Source organism: Apium graveolens, chromosome 5, assembly GCF_009905375.1.
Source record: "Apium graveolens cultivar Ventura chromosome 5, ASM990537v1, whole genome shotgun sequence".
Lineage (NCBI taxonomy): Eukaryota > Viridiplantae > Streptophyta > Magnoliopsida > Apiales > Apiaceae > Apium > Apium graveolens.
In genome coordinates, this window is record NC_133651.1 from 199,918,080 (window position 1) to 199,928,369 (window position 10,290).

Below are 10,290 nucleotides of genomic sequence, written 5' to 3' on the forward strand. Positions count from 1 at the left end.
AGAATTATGTTACTCTTTTTCTTTCTCTAACTGATTATATGTCTTACCTATTTCTCTCTTCTAGAAATATATCATTTGCTACTTGTTTATCACCTAATCTATACTATTATAGTTTTTATTTATATGTATATCGAACACAAATAATCACTAATATATAATGAACTAATAAGAGATGTTTAACACAAACGATCACTAACAGGTGAGTATATAATTAAATAAAAAATTAAATCCACAAAAAAATATGGAAATTAGATAAACAAATCACAAGTAAACATTAATAGCATATATAATTAAAAAAATCAGCTAAAACTATTCGTTATACAACTTCAAATCACATAAAAAAATAAAAAATTAAACAATTGAAAAAACAAGCTTCTTAACATATCAAAAGCTATAAAACAAAATAATTCACTTTGATGACCTCTAATTTTATCCAAATTTGTAATCATCTTCAAACACTAATGTAGAAGCCATTAATTATTTACAAATCAACAATCACTAAATTTGTGTCTTGAGATCAACAATCACTAATGGATCAACTGATATTTTTTCCAAAGCTAGAAAAACAAACTTTAATGGATTAAAACAAGGGATATGAGATAGATGAACCTATGAGGGGAGAGAAAGTCAAATGCACTTATAGATTTTAGTGTATGGAATCTATGTATTTTATATTTCTTAATTAAATTAAATAAATGGCTCAGATTTAAAGTTGATGAGAGGAATAGATGGCTAAGATATATATAACAAAACAACCTATATTTGAAAATAACTTATATTTGGAAATAACAAAACAAAAGTAATAAAGATACTATAACAATAAAGTCTAAAATAAATTATAAATTTTATAACTTGAGATTTTATATTTTATTTTTGATCAATAATTTACATTTGAAATGTTATACAAAATAAACCTTATCAAGCCACTTTACACGTTTATAGTTAATAATTTAGAGTTATTTCTACCAACCTCAATTAATAATATAATTTAGTAACAAATTTTGAATTAAACTCTAATTTTCATGCATTCAATATAAGTTTAAAGTCCATAGACACATAATAAACATTAAAAAAAATTAATATTTAAATATTAACATTCCAAATACATCTCAAACTTTAACAAACTATAGTTATATACAAATCAAAAATAATATTCTAAATATATATTAAACAAGTTTTTAACACCATTATTAAAATATTTAAAATTCCTAATTGTATATGTGAAATATTGTAAAGTTATGTTTAGTAAATTTAAATTCATTGGTATTTAATAATTTAGAAATATAAGTTTTTTTTTATGTAAGTAGTTATCTACATTATTTTTTTAAGGGCTTAATTATATAACTAAAATAATTTTCAAGTATATGTATCTCTTAATAATTTAAAAATAATTTTGTTTGTAGAGTAATATTTTTGAAAACAAAAACAATTTCCTAGTTAATAATTTAACAATAACTTCTTTATTACATTAATATTTTTAAAAACTACTCTAACAAAAAACAAGTTTGAAAGTAATCTATATTAAGATTAGATCATACTTTTCTAAAATGAAGTTTCCTTACATATCATTACAGAATAAATGTTATGTTATAACTATGTAGATTTTTTAATTTTTTGAAGTTTGTTTTGTAAATGTTTAGATATATATTTTTGAATACATTAAAATAATTCTTTAAATCAAAGAAAGATGTAGTTAAGTTATTTATGAATATTGTATTGTATGTTAGATTAAAGTTCTAGTTTTATAATAATCATAATGTAACAATTATGTCCATTTGTAAAGTAAGTAGTTTTTTAGGTTAAAATTGGTTTTATTTATAAGTACCTATTTAGGTTAAAATTGATTTTATTTAAAAAGTATGTTATGACCTTTTAAATGCCAGTCAAGACGTTTATAAGTATATATGTAGGTTACAATATCTTAATAAATATGTTTATTACAACTTTATAAATGTTATTGTTCTAAAGCAAGAGTGCCTAAATGATGATAGTTAAATTTTCAAGCAGGACTTGCTCCAAAGGTCATCAGGATAAGAAACCTAATCTTACATACTTGTTAATATAGGCCATTCCTATATATATCATAATTAAGATCTAAGTTAATGTATGATGATGCAAATATGTGTACATATATTCTAATTTATATCAGAATAAAAATCACAAACCTAAAAAAATCAGAGACTTGAATGTATATATAAATGTACTAGTATGCATAAAAGAAACACACAAAAATCTCTCAAAAAATAAGGAAAAAATATCATATCATCTCAACCAAACTGAGACAACCATATAATAGCCAACAGTACCAAAAGCTAAGTCATATGACATCAAATAAAAGAAAAGAAAAAAAAACTGCAGTCCACATCAAAGTTTTCACCACGATCACGATAGGGGCCACTAGGAATTATTAGGATAATGCTCCTGATGTTGCCTATGTGAGGCTAGTTGGTCAATGCTGGAAGGCCTGTTAATGTCATCTGCACCACAACTGATAGCACTACCACCAATGCGACCACCATCAAAGTTTTCACTACTGCTGATGCTAGTACTGCCAATGGCACTGGTGTAATTATATGCATTGTCCCTTATCATTGGAGTACCACCAATATCCTCAACAGCGTCACCTTTGAAACTGCTATCAAAGCCACTACCAAAGTTACCACCACCACCACCAATGTTACTAGTACTAAAGTTACCACCAATAGCGCCACTAGCACTACCAATTCCACTTATAAAGTTCCGGCCACCAAGGCCATAACTAAAACAACCACTGCAGCTACTAATTCTATCAGTATTGATGCTACCACTAGCACCACCAGTGCAACAACTGAAACTACCATCCATGCGACCACCACTGGCACTACTAAGATTACCCAATATACCACCAATGCCACCATTAAAGCTACCAGCCAAGCCACGACTAAAGCTACCAAAATTGCTACCACCTCTAATTCCATTATTAAAGTTGCCACCAGTGGCACTGCTTAAGTTAGCACGTATTCCACCACCAACACCAACAACTATACCACCAAATCCCCTTCTAAGATTACCGACACCAATTCCACCAATTGTACTACTATTATCACCACCGCCAATGCCACCAATTCGGCTACTAAGGTCACTGCTACCGGTGCCACCAATTCCACCACTAAAGCTGCTAGCCATGCTACCACCAATGCCACTACAAAGCCTACCCAATTTACCACCAATGCTACCACCATTGATGCCATTATTATCGTTGCCACCAACGACACTTAAATTAGCACGAACTCCCCCACCAACAATGCCACCAGTAATTCCATTACTAAGATTACTAGTGCCACCCATTGGACTAGTAAAATTACCACCACCAACGCTACCACCAACAATAGTACTATTTGATTAAAGAAAAGCATAACTACTTTTCGAATAGTTTCCCATGTCTTCACGTGGTGCAATCACCGGGCGGACATGATTGTGAGTACCTTCATAAGTGATGATGACAGTGGAAGGATGGTTTGCTGACCTTTCCACCCTCTTCTTCACACCACATCCATCACTATTGCAACGATAGTAGTTCCTGTTTATTGCAAAACAAAAATTATTTGCATGACCGACACAAAATCTAGACTCTAAATCTTTGTAAATGACAGATTAAATTTAGCAGTCACAGCTTTTTGGCGGTATTTCCTCCATCTAAATCCATGGTCCATATTATCGGTATCACTCCTAGTTAGGAAAACAAATTTATGCTCTTTTTTCTTTCTGGTGCTCATATTCTTGGCCTTAAGCCTGCATATCAACATACCCCGAAGACAACGACATTCATCAAACATAAATTCAGTAAATTAGCAGACATGCACACTAAGTAAGATTCTGAGCAACATGTCTGTAAATCAAATGGAGCTTTAAATTTGTAAATACCCGAAAAAGAAAAACATAAACAAAAAATTATGTACAGTTAAATAAACTTACAGTTTCTTATTCTTGTCCTGGACCTTCTCCTCTTCAAGGCCTTGAGAAATCCGTTTACTGATATGATCCCCTGTCCCTGTTTCATTCGAAGAAGAAGAATTCATCGAGGAACTATCAGGAGTTGCAGGGGTATTAATAATCTGCCATGTGACTCCCAGCGCTGGAGCTGGTACAAAAGTTTCTGGTTGAGGTTGAAGTGCACCAGGAAGCTGCACAACTGACGATGAAGCTCCAACATCGAAAATCGATGTATTTGTAGGAAAATAAAAATCTCGATTTCTTAACATTTCTGCTAAACCAAAACTTTCAGTATTAAATGGTATGTCAAATATATCTGATGATGAAGCTTGATGAGTGGGTGGATTGATGATTTGTTGCCCGGGAAATGGTGGCAATGATGATTGATTAAATCATCATTGGTGTTGTAGAATATCTGTTGGTGCTTGTTCTCCATTTGATATCTGTTTAAATCAAAAGCTTATTAGATTCTTATTCTACCATCAAACTCTTCATTTCAACAACATTGTAGGGCAAAAAAGTTAACAAATAAAATACTTCGAAATTAAAAGTACATGCCACAAAACAAATTCATCTTTTTTATATGTTAATGCAGAAGATTACCGGCAAATATAGGTGACTAAGTGTACCTAAACATGTGAATATGGGGTCATAAATTCATAGTCATGCTTAATGGAAACAGAGGACCAGAGTCAAGTGGGAAGTATAGCAAAAACCTTTTAATAAGTGAGGAAAAAAACTGTAGAAAAAACCTTTTAATAGGATGATTTTCACAATGATGTAAAGAGGGAAAAAGAAATAAATCTATATACACAGTGATGTATTCAACTAGTCAAGTAATGGACAGTTCTTTTGCACAGGTCATAATCTTTCATACACATATATGTATGAAGTTGGTAAAACAAGGGATAGCATGCATACCAGAGGGCTCAGATGAGTTCAGCTTCAGGGAGAGAATTCAACAAAAATCTATTTCAACAATGAAGTATACTAATATAAAATAAGAACAATGAAAATATGAAGTTTATAGAGTCAAATGGAAAAGTATAGTGGAGAGGAAGACAACCGGACAAAATGTCTTTTATGTGAAAAAGAGTTGACATTGTATATCAATATCAACAACATTTACATTTTACAAATTAAAGTTAATTCTCATGCTAGAATACAAGAATTATAAATACCCCTATTTATTATGTAATGTATTCATCATTTTTATTTATGTTTACCCTCTATACAACCAATGCTACAATAAATTTATAATAAAATATTTTTTATGCTTAGATTAACCCCAAACTACAATTAGATTCTAATAATACTAATTCTAAAGATATAATCAAAGATTTATGATATATCATAATTAATATTTAATACATAAATTAACAATATATATGATATTACATTCTATTTTATACTCTATATAAAAGAATATCGAAGATTATACCCCAAATCAATAGGTAAGATTTTTGGATCTAAAATTGAAAATTATTTGTGTCATTAACAAAAACATATTCAAGTACAAAAGTTATATTTCAATAATTTAATTTAACATTTTTTTTAATACAGATTATTTTATAAGTAAAAATTAGTCAATTTCTATTTTTTGTGGTCCAAGTAGATGAAAATTATTTGTTAATCCATAAATAAAAATCCGTATGAATTCTACAATTAGATATAATAAATTGAGCATCTAAAGCATCACCATAAAATTCTAAAATATGTCTACACTACAATGAATTTGGCCATTTACAAAGCTTTTTTTGAACTGAAATCGTCGTAATTAAGCCATTTACGACGGAAAAAAAATTATCGTTGTTGATAAGGTAGTAATTTCGTTTTTTTGTCACAACATAAAATTGCTTTACAAGATAAAAAAAAATTGTCACAAGATAAAAACTAATTTCAACAAAAATTAATTAATTTGAGAACAATATCATAAATAATTAATTTGTTAGTTGGTTGGTTGTTGGTTGATATAATAAATAATTATCATTATATTCTAAAATAGATAAATGAGACATCTACATGTAATATTAAATAAATAGTCTTTATTGACTAGTGTCAAATAATGTAATTTCATGTCCATATTAAATATATAAAGTATGTAAATAAGAATATATATATATATATATATATATTGAAATTCTATGCTTAAGGGAGTCATTCCTAACTAAAAAGAATTTTTAAAAGTTATCAAATACCATGTTTATGAAACATGTTCTAAATGAGCATATGGTCTGTTATATATAATACTGCAACATTATGGTTTTGAAGAAATATTTTATTAATAATTACTATTTTACCCATGTATTCTATTAAATATTAAAAATTATTCGAACCCATGTCAACTATTTGTAAATTTATAATAACAACCACTTGAGCTAGAGATGCATTTGTTTAAGTCTTGATAACATCAAGTATTGAGGTAGAGTTTACATATTTACACGGAGTGTCTTACTCCATATTTACTTTGATATTTATTTTAATATATCTATAAAATATAATGATTGGAGAATTGATTAAATAACTCATTTCGATATACTAATTTTATACTCTTATTAGAGCTTACTTATTTAGACGGAGTGTCGTAATCTATATTTAATTTGATATTTATTTTAATATATCTATAAAATATAATTATTTGAGACTTGATTAAATAACTCATTTCGATATAGTAACTTTATTTTTGAGACTTGATTAAATAACTTGAGTGTCGTAATCTATATACTCGATATATTTTTAAAAATACTATGATTATAACTCATTTCGATATAGTAACTTTATTCTTGTGCGAAATAAAAAGAGTATATATATTTTAATTTTAGAACTTTTTATTATAGTTAAATTTAGAGTTCGGAGACAACTTTAATAAATAAATTCGTTTAAGACCCAAATTTCTTGTGTGACATAGCCAATTTTATCTATTCAACGAACCGAAGCATGATCTTCTAATCATAGTATTTTTAAAAATATATTTTTCCCCGTAACCATTGAACCATTTTAACCTCTTTATACTAATTTTATAAAAGAATAATATAGGATATTCATAAGCATAAAATTTAGAGTATCGATAGACGAACATTCGATAAATAAATAAACTCATCAAATAAATGAATAATCTTGATTAATAAAAAAATTTATGTTCTCGAATGTATTCATTCAACGATATTTTACTATACATGTTTGTGACTTTTTCATATCCTTTTCAAAACCTTCCACAAATTTTCAAAAGTCATTTGATTACCCTCCTTTTTAATTAATTTGGTAATTTGGTTGATTACTTTTTTACCATTAAAACTGACGTATAATTTATATATGTCTTATAACACAATTACATGTAAAGGAACAAATGGAAGATCATTTTTTCACACGATAGTCCTAGATTGTATTGAGTTTTTTAAGCACTTTGATGATGTGCTAGTGAACTTTGTTCATAGGTCTGCGAATGGAGTGGCTCATGCTTTAGCTAGGGCTGCTCATTCCATGTCAGGCTTGCAGGAGTGGCATGATGTTGCTCCGGAGTTTATTTCTGATGTACTTCTTATTGATTCTATTTAATGAAAGCAAGTACGTTTACTTCAAAAAATAGTTAGTTTATTCCAACAAGAGAAAAATATCAAGGCCGCTACAAAAATTACTCGGTTATCTTTTAGTCATTTATGGAAGGAGGTCGTAAAGAAATAGATTTGAGACCAAAATTTTTAAAGAAGAAGATTATTCATTTTATCAAAATATATGTATATCATTCACACTTATAATACGAGCATATGATCATTCCCTATGGATCGATAATTAGTTTAAAATTATGAACATAAAATCATATTTATTAATAAATAATTTAAAATCATTCTATATCCCCGTAAGCATATAATATGTGACGTCGAGTATTTCCATGAATTGAATGAGGGAAATAGTTACTACCGCTAATATTTGAACATGACAAGAAGATAAAAAAAACTCTTAAAACAACGCACATAACGACCATCGCCCATTTCATGTTAATTTTAAAATTTTTATTATTGATAAAAACTAAAAACGTCTCGGTATGAAATGTCCAGCTACCATCATTAACAATAATCATGCTCCACTTTAATGATTTGGATCAATTCGTATTCCGTAGTTAATTCAAATCATTTATTCTAAAGAGTGAAATGTTCAGTAAAGGAACTTAAAATAGTATTTTCTTTTATAATATAATCACTCTGAATATTACACGTTCTTCAGGATATTAGGAAATTTTAGGAGGTTTCCTTACCTCCAAGTATTTTTCCTAAATTTTTGGAATTTTTTTGTACCTCCGGATATTTTTTTCTTAATATTTTAGGAATTGTTCTGTACCCACATCCATTTTTTCATAACATTATCTAATATTTTAGGAATATTTTCGTACCTACAGGTATTTTTTGGTATTTGTTTCTAATATTTTAAGAAATATATTATGCCAACGAGTTTTTACCCAATTTTTTCTTGATATCATAAGAATTGTTTTATATCTACGGGCATATTTCCAATTTTTTCCAAATATTTTAGAAATAGTTTTATACCTCCGGGTATTTTTCTTAATTTTCCCTAATATTCAAAAAAAATTCTATACCTACGGGTATTTTTCAAAAAAAATTCTAATATATTGACGTGATATTTGAGACCCACATCGGGGCCCACTATTGACGTGACACCGGTGGGTCCCACATGTGGGACCTACATGCTGATGTGGAATGATGACGTGGCACGCTGATGTGGCACTTTAAAGCGTAGCCTTTGCTTTATTGTGTTGCAATAAGCTATTTAGTGTTGCCTTAGCTGTTGTACTATTTTTAAAATTATTAGTTATATTTAGGATCTAATTTTTTAAAAATTATTTTTAAATGATCCAACCGTACGGATGATGTTAACTACTAAATTTAGAAATGTGAATTTTTTTTTTAAAATAGATTTTTATATTGTGTGCTTTTATAATAGTCAAACCACGGTCAACACAACTTCCCATTAACTAGTCTTGTCCGAAGGGGTGTTTCTATTTTTTTAAAAAATTCTTGTTCGACGATCCAACAATACGGATGATGTACCTACTAATTTTGGAGATGTGTAATTTTATTTGTTTAAAATTAGATTTTATGTCATGTTCTTTAATAATAGTCACCCATAGTCAACAAAGGTTCCCATTAACTAGTCTTATCCCGATTGGTGATTCTATTTTTTAAAATTCTTGTTCGATTACCCAAATGTACGGATTATGTTGCCTACTAGTTTTAGCGATGTGAAGTTTTTTTTATAAAATTATTAGAGTTTATATTGTGTGCTTTTTTAATAATCTTCCCATTAACTAGTCTTGTCCCGAGTGATGATTCTATTTTTTAAAATTCTTATTCGATGAGCCAACCGTATGGATAATGTTACCTACTAATTTTAGAGATATGTAGTATTTTTAAAAAAATTCAAATTTTATATGTTGTAATTTTATAATAGTCAAATCAAGGTCAAAACGGGTTCCCATTGACTAGTGTTCTCCCGAATAGTGGTTCTAATTTTTTTTTAAAGTCTTGTTCGAAGATCTAACCATACGAATGTGAATACCTATTGATTTTATAGATGCGTAATATTTGTTTTAAAAAAACAGATTTTATATTGTGTTGTTTTATAATAGTGAAATCGTGATCAAAACTGGTTCACATTAACCAGTCGTGTCCTGAATGGTGGTTCTAACTTTTATAAACATATTATTTTTAAATGTATTGGTTTTATTACCGTATAATTTCTATAAAAAATCAAATTTATACGTTGTGGTTTTATAATAGTCAAACCGCGATCCGAACAAGTTCCCGTTAACTAGTTTTGTCCCAAATGGCAATTCCATTTTCTTTAAAAAAAATAAATGTTCGAAATGTATGGATGTTAGCACCTATTGATTTTATTATCATATAATGATTTATATAAAAAATTATATTTATACAGTGTGGTTTTATAATTCGGCCAATAATTTTGCCCTACTTTCAACTTTTCATTTATAAGCTTATATAACTACTTCTCTTTTCAACTATATCTACCTTTCGCCTCTCCCTCTCCCCTCTCTCCTTCAATCATATTCATATATCTTAATATTCGATTATTGATATGTCTTTATTTTGAGATGGGGTGTCTGTTATAATTAGAATGAATCTTATACTTTCAAGAATCATACAAAACACACTTCTTCAATTAGGTATATGTCTCACGGGAAGGAGCTCACCATTATTATCAAAGCTAGGGTTCTTGTTGTTCGCCTTTTCTAGGTTATTTTTCTGACTTTTTACTGTATATATATTTATATGCGCACCACCTGTT

General features: G+C 28.6%; 1 pseudogene; it reads right to left on the reverse strand.

Moving 5' to 3' along the window:
• Positions 1–2,301: 2,301 nt before the first annotated feature.
• LOC141660564 (uncharacterized) lies at positions 2,302–10,056 on the reverse strand (annotated as a pseudogene).
• Between the last annotated feature and the right edge of the window lie 234 nt (positions 10,057–10,290).